Source organism: Strigops habroptila, chromosome 1 (genome assembly GCF_004027225.2).
Source record: "Strigops habroptila isolate Jane chromosome 1, bStrHab1.2.pri, whole genome shotgun sequence".
NCBI lineage: Eukaryota > Metazoa > Chordata > Aves > Psittaciformes > Psittacidae > Strigops > Strigops habroptila.
The window spans coordinates 117,318,027-117,343,435 of record NC_044277.2 but is presented as its reverse complement, the minus strand read 5'-3'; the positions used below and the strand labels follow the sequence as shown (position 1 = coordinate 117,343,435).

At 38.1% G+C, this 25,409-nt stretch overlaps 1 protein-coding gene across 5 annotated transcripts in view; it reads left to right on the top strand.

Moving 5' to 3' along the window:
* PLXDC2 (plexin domain containing 2) overlaps positions 1–25,409 on the top strand; it is a 266,745-nt gene that overhangs the window by 90,509 nt on the left and 150,827 nt on the right. The window lies entirely within an intron of this gene.

Here is a 25,409-nt window from a genome sequence, read left to right as displayed (position 1 = left end):
CCATGGATATGGAGCACAGCCCTAGTGTGTTGTATGAGTTTTCCTTTGAGACAAGCAGTTTTATATGTTATTTTCAGACTTTATTAAACCCTTTTGTTTGAAATTTCTGTATTCTCCCTCAAACGCTTCTCTGAGAGACTGAACAGGAAAATACTTTATTAAAAGTCAAAATGACAGGCAGCTCAGAGAACCTAAAGCCTGTAGTGCAATGCCCTTGTATGTGACCTTGCACTGGCACTGCAGTTACGTACAGACTGTGGCAGAACAAGGCTCGGGAGATTGCTCTGGCTGCCTCTCCCTGAACCACAATTGTCCCAGGTCTGCAAGGATTGCTACCAGCAAGGGAAGCCATCCTAACAGGCTGGGTCTTGACCAGAACAAGCACCTGCAGTGCTGTGTCCCACTGCCTCCTGGCCATTGCATGCAAACAGCTGTCTGCAGACCTTACAATGCCAGTGGCAGTTCTGCTCCTTTATCACCCTGTCCAACTCAGACTAGTCTCTTATTATCTTTACTTTGTTAAGTATGGTGCTTTTTACTTGCAAGGTCCTTCAACTCCTCAAACCACCTTTATTTTTATGCAAAGAGAAGAGATACTTGCACCCTACAAACAAATTATTTTTCTATATGAGAAAAGAGGAGAGGAAGCAAGAGAGAAATGCCTTTTCTCGACTTGCTCAAAAGGAAACTGTGAGTTTTACCCATTTAGTCATGAATTCTATAACTTTCTCCAGCACTGTTTCTCTTTCTGCTCAGATTTTAGTCAGTAAAAATGTACCATGTGATTTATACTAAAGAAAAAGCAATACAATTAAGATGTTATATTAGGTGATTTGATAGATAGCCTGAAGAAGTCAATATCCTCTGTTATTTGTGGTTGTTTTGGCAATAGGAGCTTGTTGGGAGATCCTAGAGTAAAGACTGCAGTAGAAGGTCATCTGTCTATGCTGTAACGTTCTTCATCTGATGGTGTGTGATGATCAGGTTAAAGTAGAAGGGGCTCTTGAGCTGCAAGGAGAAAATGGAAAACCTGCTTTGCCTGGAAATTTGGTTGCATGTTCAGGGTTCCTGCTTCATCAGATGCTCTCTTGCATCATTATGCAGCAATGAGGTAAAATTAAGGCCAGGATAAACAGGATTTTAAAATAAAATGCTGCAGCATACCAGCATTACAGATGTCTGTGCAACCCACGCCCCTTTTCTCTCCCAACAGCTAGATCAGGATCTTTAGGGCCAAGAGCATTCTGAACACAAGACCGCCTTAATGGTCTCAGAACTAATATCTGTATTGCTTCTGGTAATGCTCTAGGGCTGATACCAGGGTAAGGGAAAATATGTTGTCGTTCGTGTGGATGAATAATCCTGGATAGTACTAATCCTTTCTCTGCCTTCATGTAGGAGTACCAAAATAAAGCCCTGGTTATGTTTGTACCTCTGCCCCTGCTTGGATCACAGCCACATGCAGGAAGGGGAGCAGGAGAAAGGCAAGGGCCAAAGGCAGCAAAGGATCTTCTAATCTCCGCTAAAGTGGTACATTAATAATGTCATCTCACAGCTTGCAGAATTTCTGGATTACAGTATTGTGAACATAATTAGAGGTGGTTTTAGTAACTGTGTAAAATTTTTGTGGCTATATTATTTCTGCCTAATACAGAAGTTGCTATGAGCCAAGGTGCTATTTAATGAGCCAGTATTATAGGCTCTCACAGTTAGTAACAGACTACATTTGTTTTCAAAGGTATCCACTACTTTTGAATTAACATAATTATTTTCTTTTAATTTCTTGAATGACTGGTATTATCATATTCCATGCACTTCTTTTTAATGTAAAAAGCTAAAATAGAGTAGTTCAAACTTTATATGTTAAAAGATGCCTTTGGGTTGAGCAACAGTATTATCTGTTCCAAGAGGAGAAAATGGTTATGGCCAAGTTAGGCTCTTTTGCAGGCATGAGATGATAGGAAAAAAATGCTTCCTAAGACACAGAAATGCAAGTAAGACTGTGAAAGTAAGGGTGAAAACTAAAATAGGGTTGTAAGGTTGCTTTGTTTCAATGATATTTGCCAGTTGAACCTAGAAAAATACTGCTTCTCTTTAGAAATGCATTAAAATTAATAATAAATCAAACGAGGTGACAGGAAACTTTCCTGATATTACAAATGCTAAGAGACATTTATATCGTTTCCATTTTAAATTTTTGAATGATTACAACCCTGAGCAAACTTTTTACAGGGCATTATTCATGTGAAGATCTCCAGATATTTGAAACTAGAATTGTTTAATATCACTGGTCAGTGTGCCCATAGTAAATGCACTACATTCATTAAGGAATTCATTAGGAAGTGTAAAGTGTAAAAGGCTCCTCTTTCTATCCCAGGTGGTGTAACTCCACTGTCTTTCTCTAAAGTACTTTTCCTGGTAAGAAATTGTCAGTAAATCACCCTCTCTATTGGTCCCTAGTTTCTTCTTTGGTATTTCTTCATGAAACAGCAATTAATGCTGGCAGCGCAACTCAGCAGAGGCCTTCCTATGTTCTTAACACATCCTTTGGGCATGAATGAAAAAGGCAGCAACCTACTTACAAGGCTACATTCTTGGTTTTGAGAGCATTGCATGGTTTCTTTTAGAGTGAGAAATTTACTTAATTTTCCTTTGTAGAAATATTTTGAAGAGATAGGGAAATGTCTGTAATCTGTAGCCTCACATCTGAGTCACACCAGTGATTTATTTGGCTCAGAATCTAGTGCATAAAACACCGTTATTTCAGCAATTAGATGAACTAAGATGCCTTAGAAAATAATGCTGCTATTAAACCATCATTGTTAAGTAGTTCGTTAACAGCAGTTCACTGTATCGGATCTCACAATGTATATTCATTCTTCAGTCAGTTGCATTTAGAAATTAAGATTTACAGCACTTTCCACAGTGTTCTGTATAGCTCTTGACAGTGCTGCCAGCTTACCTCTAGGACTGAACTTCACAGTCTTACTTGATTTGATATGACCTCACAAAATACTATCTTCAGGTAAAATTGGGAAGAAAAATGCAGCACTTATATTCTGAAAAAATAATAAAACCCAGGTGATAAAACCTGGAAAATGTTCTACATGACCACAATATTTGTTTGGGTTTTTTTGGGTTGGTTTTTGAGTTGTTTTTTTTTTTTTTTTTTTTTTGTTTCTTTGTTTGTTTTGTAATTTATTTTTACACTTATAGTCTCTATAAATATTTTCTTAGGAAGAAAGTGCTTATCCACATATTCCTTGGAGATTTAATGAAGTTGCCACACACTCGTGAGAACTTTTCTTGCATTTCCTTTTGCAGAAGTGTTGTCCATTTGGGGGATTTTTCCAATCAGTTGAGATTCTACCCCTGGGCAAGTTTGGCCCTGGTTTTTGACACCTTTTGCATTCTTCCTGCAGCTGTGTAGAATGAAGCACATGTGGGCACATGTAGAGCTGATAAATTTCCAGAGGTTTGGTATGTTACCATTATTCAAACTTGTGGACATGTCATGGGAGGGTGAAGGTTATAAACTTGACACTTTGCCTCTCTGCATTTTCATGTGCTGAAGCACAAGCTTATTTTGAAAGCTAGAAAATGGCAGGATGTAGATAAAATGCTTCCCTTGTATAATCTAAAATAATTTTACACTTTTTTCTTTTTTCCCCTACTAATGTGAGAATTAAGTAATGTTCATGGCAGATGCTGTTAGTCTCAATTCATATCCAAGAATCCTTACCTTCATTACAGTACACTCATACATATGCTACTGCTGGTTCAAATTACTGCTGTGTGGAAGAAAATGGAAATATCTTGAGTTCGAATACTTTCAGTATCTTTCACCCTTGTTCTTCAGGACCCAAAATGCCTCCTAACACTCCCAGCAGGCCAAAAGGCACTAATCTGTAATCTGTATCACAGGACTCTTTTCCACCTGTAAATTAGACAAGAAAAAATTGTCTGTCTCTGCCAAGTAAATGATTGAGAACAGATAGAAAATGGGTTTAGAGAAGTTTTAGGATTGTATACAGCTGTCAGAGCAACAATTTCCTTGAAAATTGGGATGGTAAAAAAGGACTTGGTGTAGTTTATGAAGTCCACTGCCTTTGCTTTGAAAGTATCAGAATCTCTGTATTAATTTGTCACTCTTTTTGGTATATTACTCCTAATGGCCTGACTGCGTTTTAAATACTTTTGAGTTTTAAAACTGCAATGGTAGTTGTCATGTTAAATCTCCTTCTCTACCTCTGGAAATCTAGAGAGTAAATCTTTTCTTTATATTCTGCATGCACTGAGTTTTCCTTCTGCTGTGCCAGATCTTTGTTTCCACTTCAGTATTTTACAACATTAAAGAGGCTAATGTATAAAGATAATTATACTTTTTGACACTTGTAGAATTCACAAAATCACTGAAGTCACACTGATGATTAATAACATAATTACTGGTAAAACTTGCTTGGCTTGCTGAAGAGGTTTTGCATCCTGGAGAGTATTGTTTGAAACATTTTCTAAAACACAGCTGAGCAACTAAATATCAACCTGAAAGATTTTCCCATGCATTCTCTTGAGCTAATTTAACAGGCAGTCAATTTGCAATAATCTAGATTAATTGCTTTACCAAAGTAGGGAGAAAATATTTTTAAATAGGCAAAATATTACTTGATAAGAATTCCGGTAACAGACATGAATGATCACTAGATTCCATACCCTCAATATCTTTTAAAAAGGAAACTAAATCTTGCAACTTTCACAAGGAAGAAAATGTATGTAAACCCCAGTTAAATGTAATGAAAAGACTTACAAAAAGCTGGGTTTATGTTGTCCTAATATGTAAGTCTAATATGTTTGTAATTTCCTTATATTGAACCAAAATCTAAAAGACTTAAGTTGCATATTTGTTGTTGAGTTCAGTCACAAGCTTTCCATTTAGAGGTGATACATACATCACTATATTCTTATATCCAGCTCTCCTTAAGAAGTTAGCTGCTTAGTTTATGTGTTTTATTTTATTTATTAACTGAAATCTAAAGTTTAAAGGAATATTACAAGGTTATTACATTCTATAATTTTTGCAGGGATGGTTTGTATATGAAAGGAATTAGCCTTCCAGCTCTGGTTGTACCTGTGCTTTTTTCGAAGCAGAACACAAACAAAGCTGTTATGTGAAGGCCCTCTGTCATAGTCATTGGTCTTGTCCTGCAGGCCTCCACTGTGCAAACAGTGTAAATCCCACTCTGAATTAGGGAAATACAACTGAAATTAGTGACTATATTCATGAATTAAATCTTTCATGTTAGATCAGACTTTACTGTTTTCAACATGGTCACCTTTTTGTTCCACATTCTGATAAAGAGCATTAGAGCTCACAGTTAGATAATTTATGGTTTTAAACTACGTGTCTGTCTCTGCCCAGCTGTGTTTTAAATCTTAACTTATTTTTTAAAACTCATATTTTTTCCATTTGACATTACTTAGCCAATGAAAATAAGCAAGTCACCCACATATCTGTTACAGCCTTATTCATTATCTGTGTTTTTCTAACCCAGAGCTGCAAAGTGAAGGTGCAAAGCTGTATAAATCTTAAGAGCTTGAACTTAAAAAACCAAATATTTTTGACAACTACATTAATAGTATGACTTTCTGAACTCTGCGAAAACTATCTGATCAGTACACAAAAGGTGGGGAGTCTAAATAAAATCATATTAAGGAGCTAGAATACATCAGGAGTAAGTCTTCTTTGGAGAAGGTCAGTAACATGGAACTCTGCAAGCAGTTTTATAACTTAGAACTGATTTGAAATCCAGATACAGAGCTGGTGATGAGATATTTACCTGAGCTCTTCCTATCCTGCATGCCATTTACCAGAGGGAGATAGCTGATGCTCTGATGAAAAACTTCTTCCTTTGTCCTGGTGGCTGACATCATTAACCCAATTCACTTTCTAAATACGATGGCTCAGTCCAGTTCCTGGGTTTTCTTGACCCATATTTATCTATATCAACATTTGTATTCACATTTCTTACTTTAGGGACAGAGGACGAACTCCCAGTTTATCAGAAACATGTGTACCTTTATAGACTACAGAAGCTTACAATGGAAATTATTTTCATCCAAGCAGAAGAGCATGTACTTGATTTAAAAAGAAATAAATAAATAGGCATAAACTATGTCTGAAGAGGAAAATCAACCAGTATAGTTCTAGATGATGCTCTACATGCAAGTTATTACTTACTTGCTCCAAAGATTTGCCTTGGTAATGGAGCCAGCAAACTAGTTTCTTTCACCCTATGTTGGTACATGCAAAAGTGTAGGTCAAAAGAGGGTTTTAAGCACATTGGAATGTATTATGAGGAGTTCTTTGCTGGGTTGTGAGTGGGCTGCTTAGTTTGCTTGTTTCTTCTGCAGTTAACTTCACTGCATGGTGCAGAAGCGCAAACTTGTGAAAGAGAGTTCTGTGGAACAGTAGGTAGGGCTTTTGTTTTAGAATTTTGAACAATAAAGGACATGTCAAATTTTCTTCTAGAAAAGTAAATAGGAGGGAGGAGACCAGTCTGCAGAACTTCAGATATGCTAGCAAAAATGAGAGTATATATCTGCATTTTCATTGTGATTTTTAGCCTTTTTCTCTCCTGAAATAATAATAATAATAATATTATAATAAAGAGTAGGTTAAGATGATGGTTTTGCTGTATCATGTTGACTAAAATGAAAAATAAAACCAAAATAGTTGCATGTAGAACAATACAAAATGTCTGTATGAATGCAATAATTAGACTGGTCTGGTGAGAACATTGCTCCCACATTTGAGCACATTTATGTATTTTTTCAGTTTTGAAGGTATCTGAAAAGATAGTGCAGCGAATGCAAGTGTCTCTCCTTGACTGTGATGCTGGGTTCTGTGCCTATTTCTAACCCTCCAGTGTACCCAGTGTACCAGATGGGGTCAGTGGACAGGCCAAAGTGGGCAGGTGGGGGGCAGTTGGACCAAGGCACCCCCACGGCAGGGGCGGACATGGGCACAGGCCATGTGACCGACAGCCTCTCCTTGCCCTGGTTTAGTGCTCTGGACTCAAGAGCTCAGCCTTCTGCTAATAGGCCAAGGGAGACTCTGTGGCTTCCCTCTGTAGGGGTGGGAGCTTATGGAGGGCTTGCATGGGGATCCAGAAAAGCAGGAGCCCTGGTAAAAGTAAGACTTTATTTACCTTATTGAGGGCTGGCTCAAAGCCCACCAAAGTCAGGAGAAGTCCAAACATTGGGTCTGCTCTTGAATCTGTGTGGGTGTCTTGTCTTTGCTGAAAGGTTAGATGCTATCATATCAGTATCTTTTGTTTAGCCAAATCACAGAAACAAAAATAAATGCAGAGATTTCTTTTTCCTGGCAGAGCTTTTTTTTTTTTGTTTCTAATTAAAATGTTTAGTCTTCAGAAACTTCCTTATTTATGTTCTACAATTACACTGCTGAGCAAGAAACAGGGGGTCTTTGCAAAGAAGGACGTAAATTAGTTTTAGCTAACTGCATCTGAAAAGCAGAGCACATGATCTTCTGGCCTTGCTCTGAGAGTAACTCGGCTAGCATTTTGGACAGCAAGCTCCCTGAATATGAGACCCAGGAAGAAATGTCACAGATTATTAGAAATGGGATGGATAGGAGCAGGCTTTACTGGAAACATTGGCTAAGCTTACATTGTAATTGCTGTGCTGAAGCAGTAAACAGCTGCTGATCCTGTGATCTTTCTGGTGAAAAACAAGCATTTGTTGTAGTTATTTTTCAGATGTATGTTGTTGTTTGCATGGTATTTCAAGCGTCCTACTTGGTATTTATATTATTAGCTCAGTGTTCTACATTACAATAAATGTGTTTACTTATTACAGAAGTACTGACCCTTAAAACATCTGCTTCTCAGCTGAACATCCACAGCTCAGTGGGTGTGGGTTGCTTCTGTTAGCCATTCTTTCATAATATTTTGCAGTCTCTGGCAAGCAGTTTGAGTCAGATTCTGACCTCAGATGCACTCCTGTACAATGGTAATAGCTGCGCTCTAGTCAACAGCATTCTTCGAGTTTTATGTCAGTGTTAACTGAGGTCAGAAGACGTTGCCGTGAGCAGGGCACAATCCTGTCTAATTTTTGCCTGGTGGAGTTCTTCAAGGAAAAGACATAAAAGCTCTAGTGGCTTCAGACTGGTGCCAGTCATCCTCACTCTTCTAGAGATGGAGCAATAGCAAATGATATGGCAGAAGGTTAATCAAATTGTTATGAGGAATAAAGGGTTTTGTGTCTATCACCATCAGCACAAGAGCTGTAACCACAGTCTGACAGGCTTGGAAGAGTGGCGGCTGACCGGAGCTTGCCTTTCAGTCTTGTGCTGTCTCTTGCCTCTACTAATACTTGACCTTAGGGGAATGGCTTAGAACCTTCTTTTGGAGAAGAGGAAACTGTTTCGATTGCCTCATGAACTAGGGGGTGGGAACACCCATCATTTCCTGCAATGAGGTGAAGACTGTATTGAAATCTCTGTAGTTGGTGTTGAAATGGGGAAACAATAATTTTAAGGGGTTTGGTGGCTTAGCAAAAAGTCATTATCTTCCTCCTTCCTTTTATTTCCAGCCATCTTGTAGGTGAGTATTTCCCAGCCCATTCTCCCCTTCTCTCCTGTCCGTGGTCTGTGATTCATGCCTGCTCTGCACTTCATGTGTGAGGTCCTGCCTTTCCACCCCTGATATCTCACTCAGCTGCTCGGCCACCTGAGAAGAGATGCTCAAGTTATCTTGGAGCACAACCTAATTTAGCACATGCTTAACTCTTTATACAGCCACAGGAAGGATAGGACAGTCTTCTTCTGTGTTTGCAGGGCATCTACCATCCTGGGTCTTCTCAGCAGCAAAGGAACTTAGCCATTATGATGATACAAGCGAAAAATAGTAACATATATCAACTATAGGCTGTATGGGTTGATATCAGCCGGGACTTCTATAGTGGAAAGAGTCCAAAAGTCAAAAAGTGGTATGAATTTAATACAGAGCATCCCCTAGGGGTTTGTGCTGCAACTTACAGACAGGATAACTGAACAATCCTTTTCCATAACTGGCTCCTCTTACAAATGCTATCTAGTAATCGTTATATGTTGGAATTAGTTTGTAGATGAGTCATGGCTTAAACAATATTGGTGACACATTTTGAAAACAAGTCTTATTCTGAAATAGAGAATGTTTTGCAAAACTATTTAAGAACATATCCTTTGCAGATTGGTGCAAAAAAACATCTATTCTGTATTTCTGTTCATTGCTTTTATCACCAACAAACTGTTTATTACTCAAGTGTATCTATTGCTCTTTTAAAATAGATTAAACTGTTATATTTTCTAGTGCATAGATTTAATGTTGACAGCACTGTTTCCATTAATCAAACGGGCTCTCCTAAAAACTTCACGCTATACAAAATGTTCATGCTAGATAATGGATATCAAAATAAAAATGCAGTGAAAGTTGGCTTGCACAATAAATAGAAACATCTTGATATGGTTAATTTGACATGTAAATAAACCATATTCACACCTTGAATGAAACCACTTACTAAAGAAAATAATCAGTGTTTCATCTGAAGCTTCCTTTTGATCTGGAAAACGGTTTCTAACATATAGTATTTAGTATAGCTCCTTGTGTAAAGGAGGAAACCTCCCGATAAAGCTATTTCAATGTTGTTGATGTTCTGTGGAAACTGGTGATTGAACATGGAGAATACAGCAACAGATGGTATAGCCTCACACGAGGTCAGTAAGCTGTGGAAATACAAAACTGCCAATCCTGAAATTGAAAACAGGTGGCAGAAATTTCACTTGGAGACTTGGCATCTATACGTAATCAGTTACTGTAAGAGCCTTGGTCAGCCACAAATTAACTTCATTGCTGATTGCATTTTCAATAAGTAAATGAGAAAGCAGCTGCATTTGGTTAGAATCACAATACATGGTAGGAATATATAGAAAGTGTTTAGAAGCACTGTATTCTTTTTTTATTTTTTTTTAAGTTAGCTTGAGTATATATTGTTCCTTAGATTTTTTTCTTTTTTTTTTTTTTTTCTTCTCCATAATATTTTGGTTGAGAAAAAAAGCCCAACATGTTTTAACAGTGCTTCTGGGATCAAGGCTTTTTCTCAGAGCTTTCAAACTGTTTCTCACCATTCCTACATCACATTCTGCTTCTAAAAAATGTAAATAAATAAATAAACACAAGACATCTGGATTTGATTTGGGGGGTTTTAATTTCAAATAAGGATATAAAAAAGCTATTTTGACTAGAACTGAACTATGCTAATAGAGAATGTTGTGTTCTTGAACTCTGTCTTTTCTGGCAAGCCCTCCTTCTCCCCAGTAGTTACCTAACTGAAAATGCAGATGCCTGACACTGACCTGATGGTGACTTTCCTAGCAATGACAGGGAATTTTAAAGCAGGCAATGTGTTAGAGGGTGCTAGTTTGATAAAAACATGGTTACTTGAGAAAGTAAATTGAAATTTAGAGCACTTTCGAAACATCTAAGTAGAAGTTGTTATTGTATAGACAGCCAGCCTTCCTGAGCATCTTCAATACACAAGGGGAAAAAAATTTGGTGTTGATCACCTAGAATACTCTAGGTTTAAAGGGTTCCAAGTTATTCAGGACAAAAAAAATGTTTGGTCCATGGTGGAAAACTAATCCAGTAACGCTAGAGCCAGAGCAACCTTCAGAATTGCAGTATTCAAGAGGATTTAAAAGTTCAGGAGATGATCTCCTCCACCTGATGTTGTATGAGACCTGTACATTTGTGAGAAGGTAGCAGTACCTGTTTCCAGAATTTTGAGAGTCTGTTACAGCTGATTTCAACTCACTTTTCCGTGGCCGGCTATTTGAGAGAGGCTACCACCTCCAGTCAGACACCATGCCATGACAGAAGCAGTTTGACATCCACAACTCCACTGAAATCATTAGATCTCCAGGAGGTTGCATACTTGCATTTATGTATCCCAGAAGAAGTGATTATAATTCAAAGTCTTGAACTGTGTACGGATAGTGCTAATATAAGAAAGAATCTGAGCTTACTAATGAGAAGAGTCAGAGGATCAAGAGTTGGTGGGTGTCTGTGGAGACATGTTTCTGTATGGAATGATATTCAGAAAGTGCTAATAGGTCATCCTGCAAAAATTATGCCTCTTTAAGATGCTTCAGTCAGACACCTGCAAAATGTGAAATAGTCACGCTGAGCGATGCTGGCCAAAGGGTTTGGTAATTCAAAACATTCACAAATTCATGTTTCAACAGAGATGTTGACTCATGGGCGTACTTCCCAGCCTATTTGCCATTGCATAGAGTAATATCCTCTTTCTGGCAACAGAATAATATTCCTGTGGCAATTGCTTACATGGAACAATAAATATCAGGTAAATATTTAATATGAGTTTAACTTTTAAAATGTTGTTTAATAGCTGAATACAGAGGAAGCAGCATGCTGTGACTAATCATCTCTCTGAAGACCACCAGTGAGTGTAACATACTTCTGATATTAAGTTCAGATATGAAAGGTCCTAGTTTTAAATTTTTTAAATCAGAATTAAGATTCCTTTTCTGATACTGAGAAAATTTATGATAGCAAAATAATGTTCAGGCTTGTCATGTTGCTTATCAGAGCAGTGGTTTTCTGACTCAGTGTAATGCTCCATGCAGTCTTACTCTCCCCTCTGCTGTTTTATCTTCCTCTGACAGGTCACTGAAGATGATAACATCTAATTTTAGGCAATAAGGTTGGGAAGAGGTAGCTGACAAGTGGGGGCAAAGCCTGCGCCTGAGGCTATGAGACAATCTGTGCATGCAACATCGCCTTTTCCTCTTTGCTCTGCTCCTCCTCCTCCCCAGAAGCTAGGCTAAACAAAACAGATGCAACATGGGGTCTGGCACCATGCCTCTTCCTGGGAGAGCACACGCTGATCTGGAGAGACCAAGAAGCTAATGAAAAAGGAGGAGATGGTTGGAGTAAGATCCTGATTTACTGAACTGGAGGCAGAAGGAAACCTGAGAAAACACCTAAAAACATTTCCGTGTATAGGTCTGTAGCTAGTGGGGTGGAGCTGTCGAGGCTCGAGGTGGTGGAGCCTCTAATTAAAGCCAGAGTTCAGGCTATGGGAAGGATAGTTGGAAAGGAGACTCAGTTTGCAAATATTTCAGTACCAGTGTATAACAGACCTAAAATAAATTGTATAAGCTGGTGTTTTTGAAATCACTCATATTCAAAGCTTAAGATGAAAAACAGTCTATTGATGAGCCCATATTTGCTGTGGAGAAGCTGTGTTAATGACACAAAAAGTTTTCTCCCACAGCTTTCAGTCTTCTTACTTCAGCAAAACTGATGGGAGTAATAAAGTAAGTTGTTGCTTTTTCCCTTCTTATTGCATTTATATGAGAAGAGGAGGCTGAATGTGCTGCCTTTTATTACTTTTCTCCTCCAGGAGTAGGTAAAAAGCAGTGTATGTTTCATCCTGTTTTACAAACAGATGATACTAGACACGCTTAGAAACAGTTTAGCTAAATCGTGTGACGGGAAGCATACACTATGTGGAAAATCTGCAGCTTTTGGCATAATCAGGCAGAAGTGGAGATTAATCTGGGGCACAAGAAGTTGCGAGTTTTTGGTTTACCGTTAATGAAAAAGAGGGGAAATGGCTGCTAGGAGTTATGCAATAGAGTTCAGTTAAATAACAGGCCTTTGAAGGGCCTGGGTTCATGGAACTGTCAGTGGTTTTGGGGGCTCATTTAGAGCCAAACAATGTGCCCAAATGCACCAAACTATGAGAAACTTCCGCATGACTGACATGAAACCAGAAAACTCAGAAGTGATACATGGGCTGCAGAAGCAGATTCAGTCTTCGAAGCAAGTGAGCATTTGCTGTCAATGCCAACTAGTGTTTAACAAACTCTTCCTCACAAATTTGTTTAAGGTTACAAATGTAATAAAGGACTTGAGCACCTACAAACTCAGTTTTTTCATGACAAATTTGTAGCTTTCTAATTCCTAAGTGAAATTAAAGCCTTGTGTTAATTGCTTACTGTTAATACTTAAATTGCAATCCAAACACCCATTTGTGGATCTGAGAGTTACCTGAAAATGAGAAACAAAACCAAGCAATGCCCATCATGTGTCTGAAATCCTGCTCTCTGGGCATTAACTGCTCAGCTGAAGGCCGCAAGAAGAGACCTAATTGCCTCAGGATCCAGCATGTGCAATGCACTTCTGAGAGTGGCAGTTGATCTTTGCAAGAAATGAGAAAAGCTCTCAGTTTGTCTTTTAAGCCCAAGTACTGGTGTCTTATATTTGCACAGTATCCTACTGGTTATGCACTCTCCAGAGGAGTGGGGCAGAGAGTTCAAGCCTCCCTTTACCCTGGATGAAGTATTACATCTCTTAGCAAGGTGTCCAGATTTTGAAGTTGTTCCAGAAAATATTTAAGACTGATTGAAACAGAAGAGAGGGGGCAGGACAGACAGTTTATAAAATCAATGGGATCTGTTTACTCTGAGTTTTGAGAGACAGTTCTCTTGTGGCAAGCACATGCTTGTAGAAACTGGAAAACAGGAGCAGGTGAGTTGCTCAGGCAGGGAAGAAAGGTGGCCAAGACAGCTCTTAGCAAGGTGGGGACATGTAGTCTGCCAGGCTTTTTTGCTGACTGAACCTGACTGCACACTTTACCACCAGATAGCCCAGTCCTTACATTTGTCTGAAAATACCGTAGACCAGACCTGTTAAATCTAGTGGGTTTTGAAGTGCTGGGTCTGTGGGACATCCTGCACAAGGACAGCCAACGTGTGTCACGTAGCAGTTACTTGTCCAGGACATCTAAATATCCAAGAACTGATAATTTGTCCCTCTGTTATTCAGACATGCAATGATGTATCTGTAGTGACTGAGCTATTTCTCTGCATGAGTAAATGAGATTTACATGTTGAGGAAGGCAGTCAGCATTCAGCAAGAAGACAGATTAATTTAAGATTAATTCCCTAGTGGAGTGGAGCTGACAGCCGTGTGGAAGATGAGCAGTTCCAGGGGCTGTTAAAGTCCCATTTAAGTTCACCAGGTTGAGACTTCTTGCATCTCATGACTTGCATGAGATGTAAGTAGTTTGACAGTGTGAATATACATGGTACAGAGCCAGAGTTTGTGACCTGCTACTTCTCTGCATTGAGCTAATTGGGAACACCAAAGTGACTATGAATATGTTCTTGAGAAATTTAAGTTTGATTTGTAGGGTCATATTCTGTCCAGGAATGAGGTAAATCTTTGCACTCTTACCACACTGAATGAACTCTAGCTGTTATTGAACCAGTTCCCTGTTATAAGACGTGTAGAGCTGATTTCCAAACTGTACTGCGGCTACTGTGGTTCTGGACTGGCTGTCAGCCAGTCTGTGGATTAAAACCTTGGCAGCAAGATGCTTTAACATAGAAATATAAAACTGCTGTAAAAGATGTCTTTTCGTGCAACTGGCTAGTGTTTTACTGTCATTGAGTCTAAGGGACAGGGTATGGGGGATCATAACTGACTGCTGGCACTGTGCTTCATTTGGAAAGGGAAAAAAATAGCATCTTGAGACAGCATTAATATGTGCTTGTTAAGAATAAAATCTGTAGTGGGTAGAAGGAGAAGAAATGGGTGATTTTTCAGGTATATTTTATGGATATATAAATCTTTAACAGGCAACATTTCAACTGACATTTTCCCAAATCGTTCTGTACATGGAGTGTTCCTATCTTTGATTAATAAGCCAGGAGGAGGTAAACATTGAAATGTCATTGTGTCCAAAAACTTTTAAAGCCCACTATATTCACTCTTATTTCCAGACATTTTCACCTTCCTTCTTTGGATTTGCCTTCTAAACAGTGATAATAAGGAACCTGAGCAACAGCTTGAGCAAGTGGCTGAATAGAAGTGTAAATGCTCTGCACCACAGTGATTACCCAAGAAGAAAACAAACATTCTTGTGATCATGGTCTCTTCCTTATAGAACTGTCCCTTCAGCTCTCTTAATGCACTGGGCAGTGTTTGCATGCATCTAAGCCGCTGAGTCTGTCAAGTCTGAGCCCCTATAAGTTCAGCTCCATCTGCATTTTAAGAAAAGTACTGAACTGTCTTGTTCTCTGTTTGCCTCTGCAAAGTAAAATAACATACTCTTCATGTGATGATCAATGCGTAATGGTCATAACACATTACATAATGTCCTATCTTCCACTTAGAAAAGCACAGGCACAGCAGAGAGAGTTGTAAATCTGTCCTTTCATAAGTGTAGAGTGATGTCATTTGAGCTGGCTCATCCCTGTGCAGCTTCCAAAACACCATGTGCTTTGCAATGCGGCAGTATCCATCTCTGCCTCCTCATTAAGAAACTGCACAGAGGAAACATCCATACACCGCATGCTAGCAAAGCCACCCCAGTGGCAGTGCTGCAAAGCTGGTAATGTTTTTTCTTGGGAACCTTGTGGTAGAATTGGAAGGTGTAATAAAGAAAAAAAAACCCCACATTTATTCAATCTTTTCCCAGAACATGTCTATCCAAATAACTTAAGTTCCATACAAATTCTGTGTATTGAAAGTGGATGCCAACAATGCAGTTCCCTCATTTTAATTAGGTGCAATGGAAGTGCATGTAAACAGTGTCAAATATACTATATATTAAAATCTGTGCTTTATTTGGAAATTCTAAAACGCCTTTGAAGGTGTTGAGTCCTTCCAGTCCTGTTGGTTAGTTAAAAACTGTGAAAACATGTGCAGTCTTTCCTGCGCTTAACTGCCTGTATCTGCACAACTGTACTAGTTTGTCTGTCTTTTGGGAGAAGACAGAGGCAATATTCAATTCTCCATATATTGGGCAGTCCAATTAAACATTTGCTAGATAATTCCATTGCTTTGACAAGTTTCCAGATTGATGCAATATTTTCTCTTCTGTTTTCCCAGTATCTCTGCCAGTTTTCAAATGGATTATTTCTTTTCTGCTAAAAAAAGAATATCTAGCATTCATATCTTTAATTGGCTTAATTCTTATTTTTATGTCTCTGCTTCTTGATAGGTTTAGTACAGCTGTTTTTTTACTCTAAATACATATCTGCAGCAATTCCTCCTTAATGTATGATTTATTTTTTTTTTTGTTCCCACATCAAGTCTACCAATGCAGATTTTGTGCCAGAGCTAAGAACAGTCTCCACTCTAATTTCCTCCCATTAGTGTGCTAGAAACATGATGGTTTTCTCCAGTAGATCTCCTGATGAAGCTAAAATGAGAATTTTTCCTGAAAAGAAGCCGAAGGCATTTAGAACCATTTTAATTTCAGTGACAGATTTAATCTTCTTTTGATAAGGCATGAAGTAGCTTGCCCCTGCATAGTACAGAGTCTGGAAGAAATAAACAATGGCATTTCAGTAATAAAGTAGTACATAGCTATTATCTAGCACTTGTCATCAGTAACACAGAATATGTTTAACAGACAAAGCCAGTATCATTATCTGCATTTTACAGATAGCAAAAGTGAAGCATCCATTGAGCTGTTATGCAAAATATACTATAAAAAATTAAGTAACCCAGACCAGGCTTTCACAGTACATTTTTGATTCCTTTTGTAGAACCCATCTCTACACCATATATATTTACTATAGTTAGTTTTCTCTTGTGCTTCCTGGAAAGTTGGAAGGTTCTGACTGTTCTAGTGGCTGATCTTACAGAAGGCCATATCTACAGGACTGACTTACTGCATCTGGCCTGATTGCAGCTCATTGTTTAAAATCATTATTATGTTTTCAAAAGTCCTGAAAATATGTACTTAGTGCTTATGGATGAAAATGGAAGGCAATAGATCTTCTTTTTTAAAGTTGTGTGCTATTCTTTTGGAACGAAAGATACAGAGATGAAGGAACTGGGTAAATGTATGGAGAAATTTAAGTCGAACAGCAATTGCGAGTGAGAGTGAAGAGACATTGAAACAAGCTTCAAGCTCTTTTAACAAAATTATCATTGTAATTTCTTGATCATCCCATCTCTACAGAAAAAGTCTCAAGAATAAAACACCCTAAACATAATTCAGTGTATCTGTAAAGCCAAGAAAATTAGATCAAAAATATCTTGAGAATTTTAAAGTACGAACATTTAATATATTCTTCAATCATTGTTGACCTAAACATGAAACCCTACCACATAAGTCCCATGAGACCATCTTTACTTTTCCTGACCCTTGGTGCAACTCTCTGTTTGAACATGCCAATTTACTACTTCTACTTTTTGCAGGATGTTTTATAAAACATGTTTTTAGGGAATTCTGGCACTGAGCCTTCACTTTTTATGAAATGAATTCATTAATTCCACAAGTGATCAACCAGTTTTCTTGTAGCTGCACAAAAAAAATGAATCACTGTTGGTCTAGGAAACTTTTGTGTGCAGAAAATAAAAGAAGATATAAAATTTCCTTACATAATCCATAACGCAAATGAAGGGGTTTACATTCTAAGTTCTGTCTGAAATCAGTTTGGCATTTAACAATGAACAAAAGGAAAGCCCAAGTTATATATGTATCCACAAACAATTTTAAATTTTAACTTTCCCATCCTCAAAAAATTCTCTTTTTACCAGCATTCTGGAGGAAAAGTCATACAGCTTTTTTCTTCAGCTTTTACAATGTCAGATACTATTGCATTCCCCATTACACATTTCTGGGCAACGGCAATTGCTTGTTCGTCTTTCAATTTTCCAAATACTGAGCTCTGTAAAACATCTAATACCGCAAACCACTTCCTTTCTAGTCCTGTGAGGGGGGCAGAGGGAAGTGAGGACACAGCAGGAGAAATGTGTCATGTTTCAGTAAGAAATTAGTTAGGAGCAAGTAAGGGGCTTAGGAGTTTGTCCCTATTTGCAGACAAACTTGTTAATAAGGTGATTACAGCCTGTGGGACACTCCTGACAAGAGGAGAGGAAAAACTCTGTGTGTCCATCTATGTTTATGTCTATATGTCCATCATGATACTGGATGAGGCGTTACGCTGCCTTTCTTCTCCTATTTCCACTGTGCCGGGTTGCTCCAATTTTAACCTGTGATACGAGGTGATATTGCATATACACATTTGTATGGGCAGTTCTATTGTGTTGATATGTGAGCTTTCTTTTTCTGTTTGTATCTCTTTGCTTGAGACACCAAATCCAGCGTGGTTGCCTTTGATATGAATGCTGACATTGATCCCTGTGCCTGACTTGAAGTCAGCCTGACAGGGCTACCCAGGAAGCCAATTACCCTCTGATGCTGCTCCAGCACCAGTAAGCGACAGGCCTGTGGAGAGCTAACTGATGTCTTGGCCAGAGCGATGCCCCTGGAATTGCTGCTCTTTGCCTCTGCACACTACAAAAAGACTAGTGCTGTTGTGCTAATCCATTTTTCAAGCAATGGGCTTACATCTATCTTAGCTTCTGGGTTTTCCTCTAGCTAAAATTGAAGATAACCCTCCTACCAAAGTTGCATTTGCCACTGACTGCTGGGAAGGGTGTAAATTAGCCAAGCTAATAGAGTTTGGTACATCCCGGGTATTTGCTGTCTTGTCCCTTGACAAGTCATGCAAAAGGAGTTCCAGACATAAGCTGCAGTTCAAATTATGAATGACTAGTTCATTTTTGTATGCTTTTCTCTACTGCTTAGAAACAGAAATCAGTCCTTATGAAATGACTGCAAAATTGTCTATCTAACTTTGTAACTCCATTTTATCATTTACGTATCTGTGCATACCGGTGCATGTCTTCCAGCTGAATTAATTGCTCGCTCATTCTGGTTAAGCCTGGATCTAGAGGAGAAGCTGACATCCTTGGGTTGTTCTAGTGTACAGGTTTGCTAGATCCTTCAGGAAAAAGATGCTTTCAAATTGGAAATTTAAGGTGGTCATATAGAGACAGCTATAAATGCTACTGTCTGATGTTAGCAGTTGTACTGTAATCCAGTTATTGTCTAGAGAAAAGCTTTTATAAACTTCTGTCCAATATGTTTAAATAAACTGCAGTTGGTATTAGTATTCTCTGGAAAACTATTGAATCTAGGCTGGAAAAGCAAGAATTTGCTTATAAATAGAATATTATAGAGAGATCTTCTTTTCTCTTAGCAGGACAATTTATTTTTTTTTTTAATTCTTTTTTCTTTTTTCCTGCTTTTTGCAAAAATAATTTTGTGGCTTAGCAAGGGTTTGTAATATAGTGAGGTTTGGACAGAAAATGCATAAATTACACATGAATTAACATTTTTACATTATTGCTATGATGGTTAATCAGATAATCTAAAACATGTTTACTTCCTGTTTTTCTATGCTGTAATTTGATAATCCACAAAAAAATACCATTACTGTTATTTTGAGTTTTGTGCCAGGCACATAAGAACATTACAGATATATTTCCTTTTGCTTTACATGGTAACTTAGTATGTGATAAATATTTATCTAGGCACAATACGGCAACTGCATTAATAATAATTATCGGAAGTGCTACTGGGAATGTGGATATGAAACCTATTTGTATGGTGCACAAAGTTTAAGTGATGTTAATCATGCTGAATATGGGTTAGCTGAAAATAAAAGGCCAAAACGAAGAATCCCAGCACTGTTCAACGTCTCAGGAAGCTCCTCTTCTCAGCTAGTCAGGTGAGATCAGGAGAGCAGGCTTTCCTTCTATAATGGCAAATTTTGTGCTGGAAAGGAGGAAAGGAAAGGGAGAACTGGGAAGTATTCCTTTGAGTAGGCTTAAATCTACAACTCTACTAGGAAATTTGTAAGGATCTTTAGATGAAAAAAATTGAAGGCCAGTGTTAAAAAATGGTTGTATGTATAACAAAGATCAAAACTATATGAAAAGAAGCTATACTGAAGTTACAGCAGCATGAGACAAAAAAAACTTACGGAGAAAGAAAAATCTTTAACATTTTTCAATTGGAGAAACTATTTCAGTTATGCATCTTATGTCGAGTTTAGATAGGCACTAATAGCATGGGGTTTAATTTTTTCATGTCTTCCATGAGGTCCTCCTCTCTGACCTGATCCACCTGAAAGCTCTGGAAAATATCACGCCAGTAACAGTACATCTGTGGAATTTTAATCAAATCAGAAGTACACAATTCTGGCTTTTCTGGTTTTAATAGGGTCGCTGAAGAGTACTCAAATTGAATTTGCTATGGCTGGGTATCTAAGCCTATTAGAGCTGCTTCTTCTGTAAGGAAAGGCTAAACCAGAATCAACTCCATCTTCATTTTCTGTGGTTTCCTTTCAAAAAGACTTTTTCTCCCTGTCTCAGAAAGTGGAGGGTTGCAGTAAAGGATTATACTCTGCATTGTTATCATAAACATAATTGTGTTTTTACTGTTCCTCCTTTCCCCTCATGATCTCTCCTCATGGCTGCCCCTCCTCTCCGCTCATTACCTTCCCCCATGGCCGCCCTTCATCTCCCCTCATGATCTTCCCTCATGGCCACCCCTCCTTTCCTCCCACGATCTTTCCTCATGGCCCACATGATCACCCCTCATAAAGTTCTAGTGTCAACTGAACATTTACTTAGTGTCGTCGGCAAACTTGCTGAGGGTGCACTCAATCCCACTATCCATGTCGCCCACAATGATGTTGAACAGGATCGGTCCCAACACCATCCCCTGAGGGACACCACTTGTTACTGGTCTCCAATTGAACATTGAGCTGTTGACCACAACTCTCCACATGTGGCCATCCAGCCAATTCTTTATCCACCGGGTGGTCCATCCTTCAAATTTATGTCTCTCCAGTTTAGAGAAAAGAATGTAGTGCAGGACAGTGTCAAATGCTTTGCACAATTTATCCTATCATTATCAAGGACATGTTGAAAGTCAAGCATCTCTGTTTGTCTTTGCTAAATTAAGGTCAGAAAGATGGCATCAGTCGAGTCCAATGAATGAAGTACAGCAGAAAAAGAAGCCTCTGTATTGTTGACCTGTTCACATGCAGCGATAATTTAAACTGGAAATTCTTCTAATGAAAAGTATGATTGATTGTGCTGTGATATGGGGCATTCAGTATATAAGCACTCTACTTGGAGAATCCTCTAAAGGAATGTTTATGTTTTGAACAGTCTACCACTTCATGGGTCCAATATACATATCTTCCACCAACATTTATTTGTTGGTTTCTCATCTTTACTAATAAAATGGTCATAGTAGAAATAAGATTGATGAGATGGTCTATAGAAAGTTACTTAAGGGAGTATGATGGCATTTTCAGTTCCTAGATGAATAAATTTTTGCATTTGATATTTGATTTTGCTGGCATTTGGGCTGTGGCAGATTTAGAAAGATGCTACTATACCTCACAAGCAATCTGCTAAATAGTGGTTTCAATGTGTGAATATTTCTGGGCTTTCAAAAAAAAAATGTTGTTGATTATGGTGCATTTATGAAATTATTCAAATTGCGGAGTTGGCCTAAATATGTGCAATCGTGAAATGTAATTAACACATGTTTTTCTGAAAGGCAATTCTGAAATTCTGATGAGCTAAAATGTTTCACAAACCTTTGTTTGACCTTATGGAAAAGGGGAGAAAAAAAACCAAAACAGTTGAATGAGTGGTAGATCATTTAGCTATTTGCCCTTTTTGTTTCAAAATAGGGTTTCCTTCTCCTTTAATTACATTACTGTCTGTAAAATTTTGAATGTTTCTTTTTTTCTTGTAAAATGAGACCTAGATCTTCATTCTAAATAAAGCTTTATGCAGACTAGGCTTCCCTACTAAATCAGAGCTGGTTTACTTGCCAAGCTCTGCTGTTTCATTTTGGTTTTATTTACTTAGCATTTTTCCCTTTTTTGTTTGAGGACAGGCTTGGCAAAGCAGACAACCCATGCCCCCTTCCATAGTCAGGTAGCTTCTTCCCTTTCAGCAAAGCTGTCTTGTATAGCCCAATCTGGACTTCCAGTGTATAAGAGCTGCTTGCATAACTCACAATATTGAAGCAGACAAGCTTCTGTATGTATTGGCTTGTTGTCCACTTTCAGCATTGCTTTACGTTAATGACATAAGTGTTAAGCAGTTCTGTGTATTTTGTAGTACATGACTCAAGTCTTGCTGCCCAAAACCTCAGACTAGCAGAGCCACCTCAAAAGTTAGGTCCAGCTCCTGATGTACAAAAAAATACAGGTTTCAGTCCTGTATCCTCCATCAGGTTACCTTAATACAGTTTAAAATTTTGTTTAGTACTTGTTAAAATGCAAGCTAAGGTAGTCAAAAAGCTATTGTTTGGGTACACAGTGGTTTAGCCAATAGATGCCAAAATCTTTTAAAAGTCTTTTTTCCTGTGGGCATGTAAAGCTGTACAGAAGGCAATTTGAAGCACCTGTCTTAGATGTGAGAAGTGAGTCTGTCTGTAATTTTCACCCATAGTCCTTCCTCAGTCTCCTTTCTAAATATTCTGTGTAGGTCTTTCCAGCTTGTGTGAATGATGCCCCAATTCCCTTAAAGCCTTTGATGGTAATTCTGATCAAACACATCGACTACAAATGGCTGAACTGGCCAACCGCGACAAGAGTTTCTGAACTTGCCAGCAGTCACTCATTAAGACCAAATAATCTCAGAGCAGTGAAAGCTGTTTATAGATGTTTTCCTTACCCCCATCCCACTGCCCTTCTAGCTTTATTCAACAGAGTTGAAATCTTAGATTCTAATGTAACTGAAGGGAGAAAGGAACTGCAGACACGATTTTCATTTCTAATTTTCTGAAAACTTGAAGGGCAAGAGCTGAAAGATCAGACCAAAACACCAGCTTAATTACATATTCATTAGAAACATCTGCACTCTGTTTTTGCTACTTCCAAAATACCACAGTATAATATCAGCTATACAAACCTTCACACCAAGGTATCTTCATGCCAGTAACAGGACTATATATAACGTTCTCGTGGTTTGCACATCAAAATGTGAGTTGAAAACTGTAGGTCCAATTTTAACATATTTGAAGGCTTATTGTAGTTCTGAGTGTCTGTTCATACAAGTTGAGCAACTTACTACTCATTTATGTTTGCCAATATTATGATTTTATTATTAATTGGATATTACAGCATTTGACTGCTTTCCAATTGATTTGAATGACATGTTCTCCTTCAGTGTTAATTAGGTACAAGCTCAGAGATCTAAAAGATAAGATTATAATTTGGTACGTTTCCTCTAAAATGCCTTTTATGTGAGAGATTTGAACCAGAAACATGAAATAGTTCTACCTTGTAAAGTATTGGAATCTTAGGTTTCTGAATGCCTTTTCTTCATCAGCTGCCTGCATTTAGAACTTGAAAATTAATTTTTCCATTATATGAGAATTTATTTATTTAGACTATATTTACATAAAAGGAAAACATCTTCTTCAGCTTGTTTAAAGAAAAAAATCTTTGTCACTTTCTCAGCATTAGAGATCTCTTGGGATAAACCAGAGACACCACACTGGATCAGAGCTGGTCTGGCCAAGCCCATTATTTCTCTCTCTCCATCCCCAGTAGCTTAAGGAAAAGGTTTAATGAAGGAGGAAGCCTATAGCAAATTTCTCTCTTTATTCCCTAAAAAGACATCCAGATTTTATCTCACATTGCAGCTTCAGTACCTCCACTCTGCTAGTCCAGGACAGTTAACTAGTCAAGTGATAACACTGATAGCAGCTTTCACAGATAATGGTGGAAAAAAAACCCCAAAGACTAGTTTTAAACTGAAAACATTATCAGTTCATGCTTTGAATTCTTTCTACTAATAAATTTAGAAGGATATAATGCATTCTGAATACAGTTAGATTATTCCAAGCTTCTTTATGTCAGTATAGCTTGTACCTGTAAAATAATATTTATCAATGCAATAGCAGTAACAATATGGTTTAGAATATTTTCTATTTTTCTGGAGAAAAATCACATAATTAAAACAGTTGAAACAGGATATAAGTTTTGCACCGCAAACTTCAAAAAGGTCTCTAATGGGGTTTGTCCCATGATAAATTTTGCAGATGCCATGATGCAATTATACTGTAAAAGAAAATTACAGAGAAAAATGTGCAGAATTTTCAAGCCAGTGGAAATACCCCAATGTGTTTATCTTCTTCTTCTTCTTTTCAGCAATATATTATTATTGTCTTACAAAGCAGTTTATGTTACAACACCTTAAAGCTTAGAAACCACATTTATTTCTACTTAGGATGTGGGAGAAGAAAGTGTAATTGCTTTCCTTTACAGAAAAGGCTCAGCCTGAGGTGAATAGGATTTAAGATCCTCCTGTAACTTTCACATTTTCTATTTGCTAATTTAGACGATTGCCTCAACATGTTGATTATTTGCCATAAAAAGAGTAGGCTGTGGTGGGAGTGTAAAATATATTTTTTGCTTCTCTCTCTGAATGTGAGTTTTGAGCCATCAAGGGCAGCCAGGAGGAGTGCTTCAGAAGAAGGAAGTGGGGTTCTGCAGACAGGTAGCTGTTGTACTGTGGCCTGGGGTCCCCATTTGTAGATGTCTAACACTGCCCACGCCTCATGGAAGATGCTGTGGTGTCTTGATGCTGCAGGCTCAGCTGAGGCAGGAGGCAACCATTGCCTCCATGGATCCAGCCTCAAGGGGTAGCATAATGCAGGCAGAAAGTGCCTATCTGTGATCTGTGTATCTGAGAAGTTTGCTGTGTCTGTCAGCTTTCTGATGCACTTATTCCCATAACAGCATAGTGAGTGCCTCCAACCTGAAGCAGGGAGGGCAGCTTTGAATAGATCCTGATAAGGACTGTGGAAGAATAAGTTAGTTCATCTGCAGAGCTGTTCCTCTGCATCTGGCAGCTGATTGCTTGATAAAACAGGGAGTGTGGTGGCAATTTATTTAAGAAAAGTGTCCTAAGGCTTTCAAGAAATGTAAGGAAATGGGTTTCAAAAAGCCACCAATTAAAAGAAGTCTGATTATTCAGGGTCTGAGAAAAGTTACCGCCTAAGATTGTGTATTTTGCATCTCTATTAAATACTGATTTCTCTAAGTGACAAAGCACCTTCAACTCACATTAATTTCAGTGTGATTGAGAGTGATCGAATAGTTTAGGAAATAAGTCTAGTAGATTTTGGGGAATTTGGTAGAAAAAATGGAACTACACAAAGCCTAAAGTGTGTTGAAGACTGTTTCTGTACTGTAACTCTCTGGTCTGTCAAGAACAATGTCAGATTCTCTTATATCCATGATTCCTATAGCTGTTCCTCCTATGATGCAGCAAAATCTTACTTCTCATGCAAAACTTTGATAGGTGATTTTCTATTTTTCTGTCTTTTATGTACCTAGACAACATATATGATGTTCAGTAAGACCTTGGAAGCAGTGCCTTTGCTCAGAAGTTTCTGCCAAATAGAAACAATGGAAATCT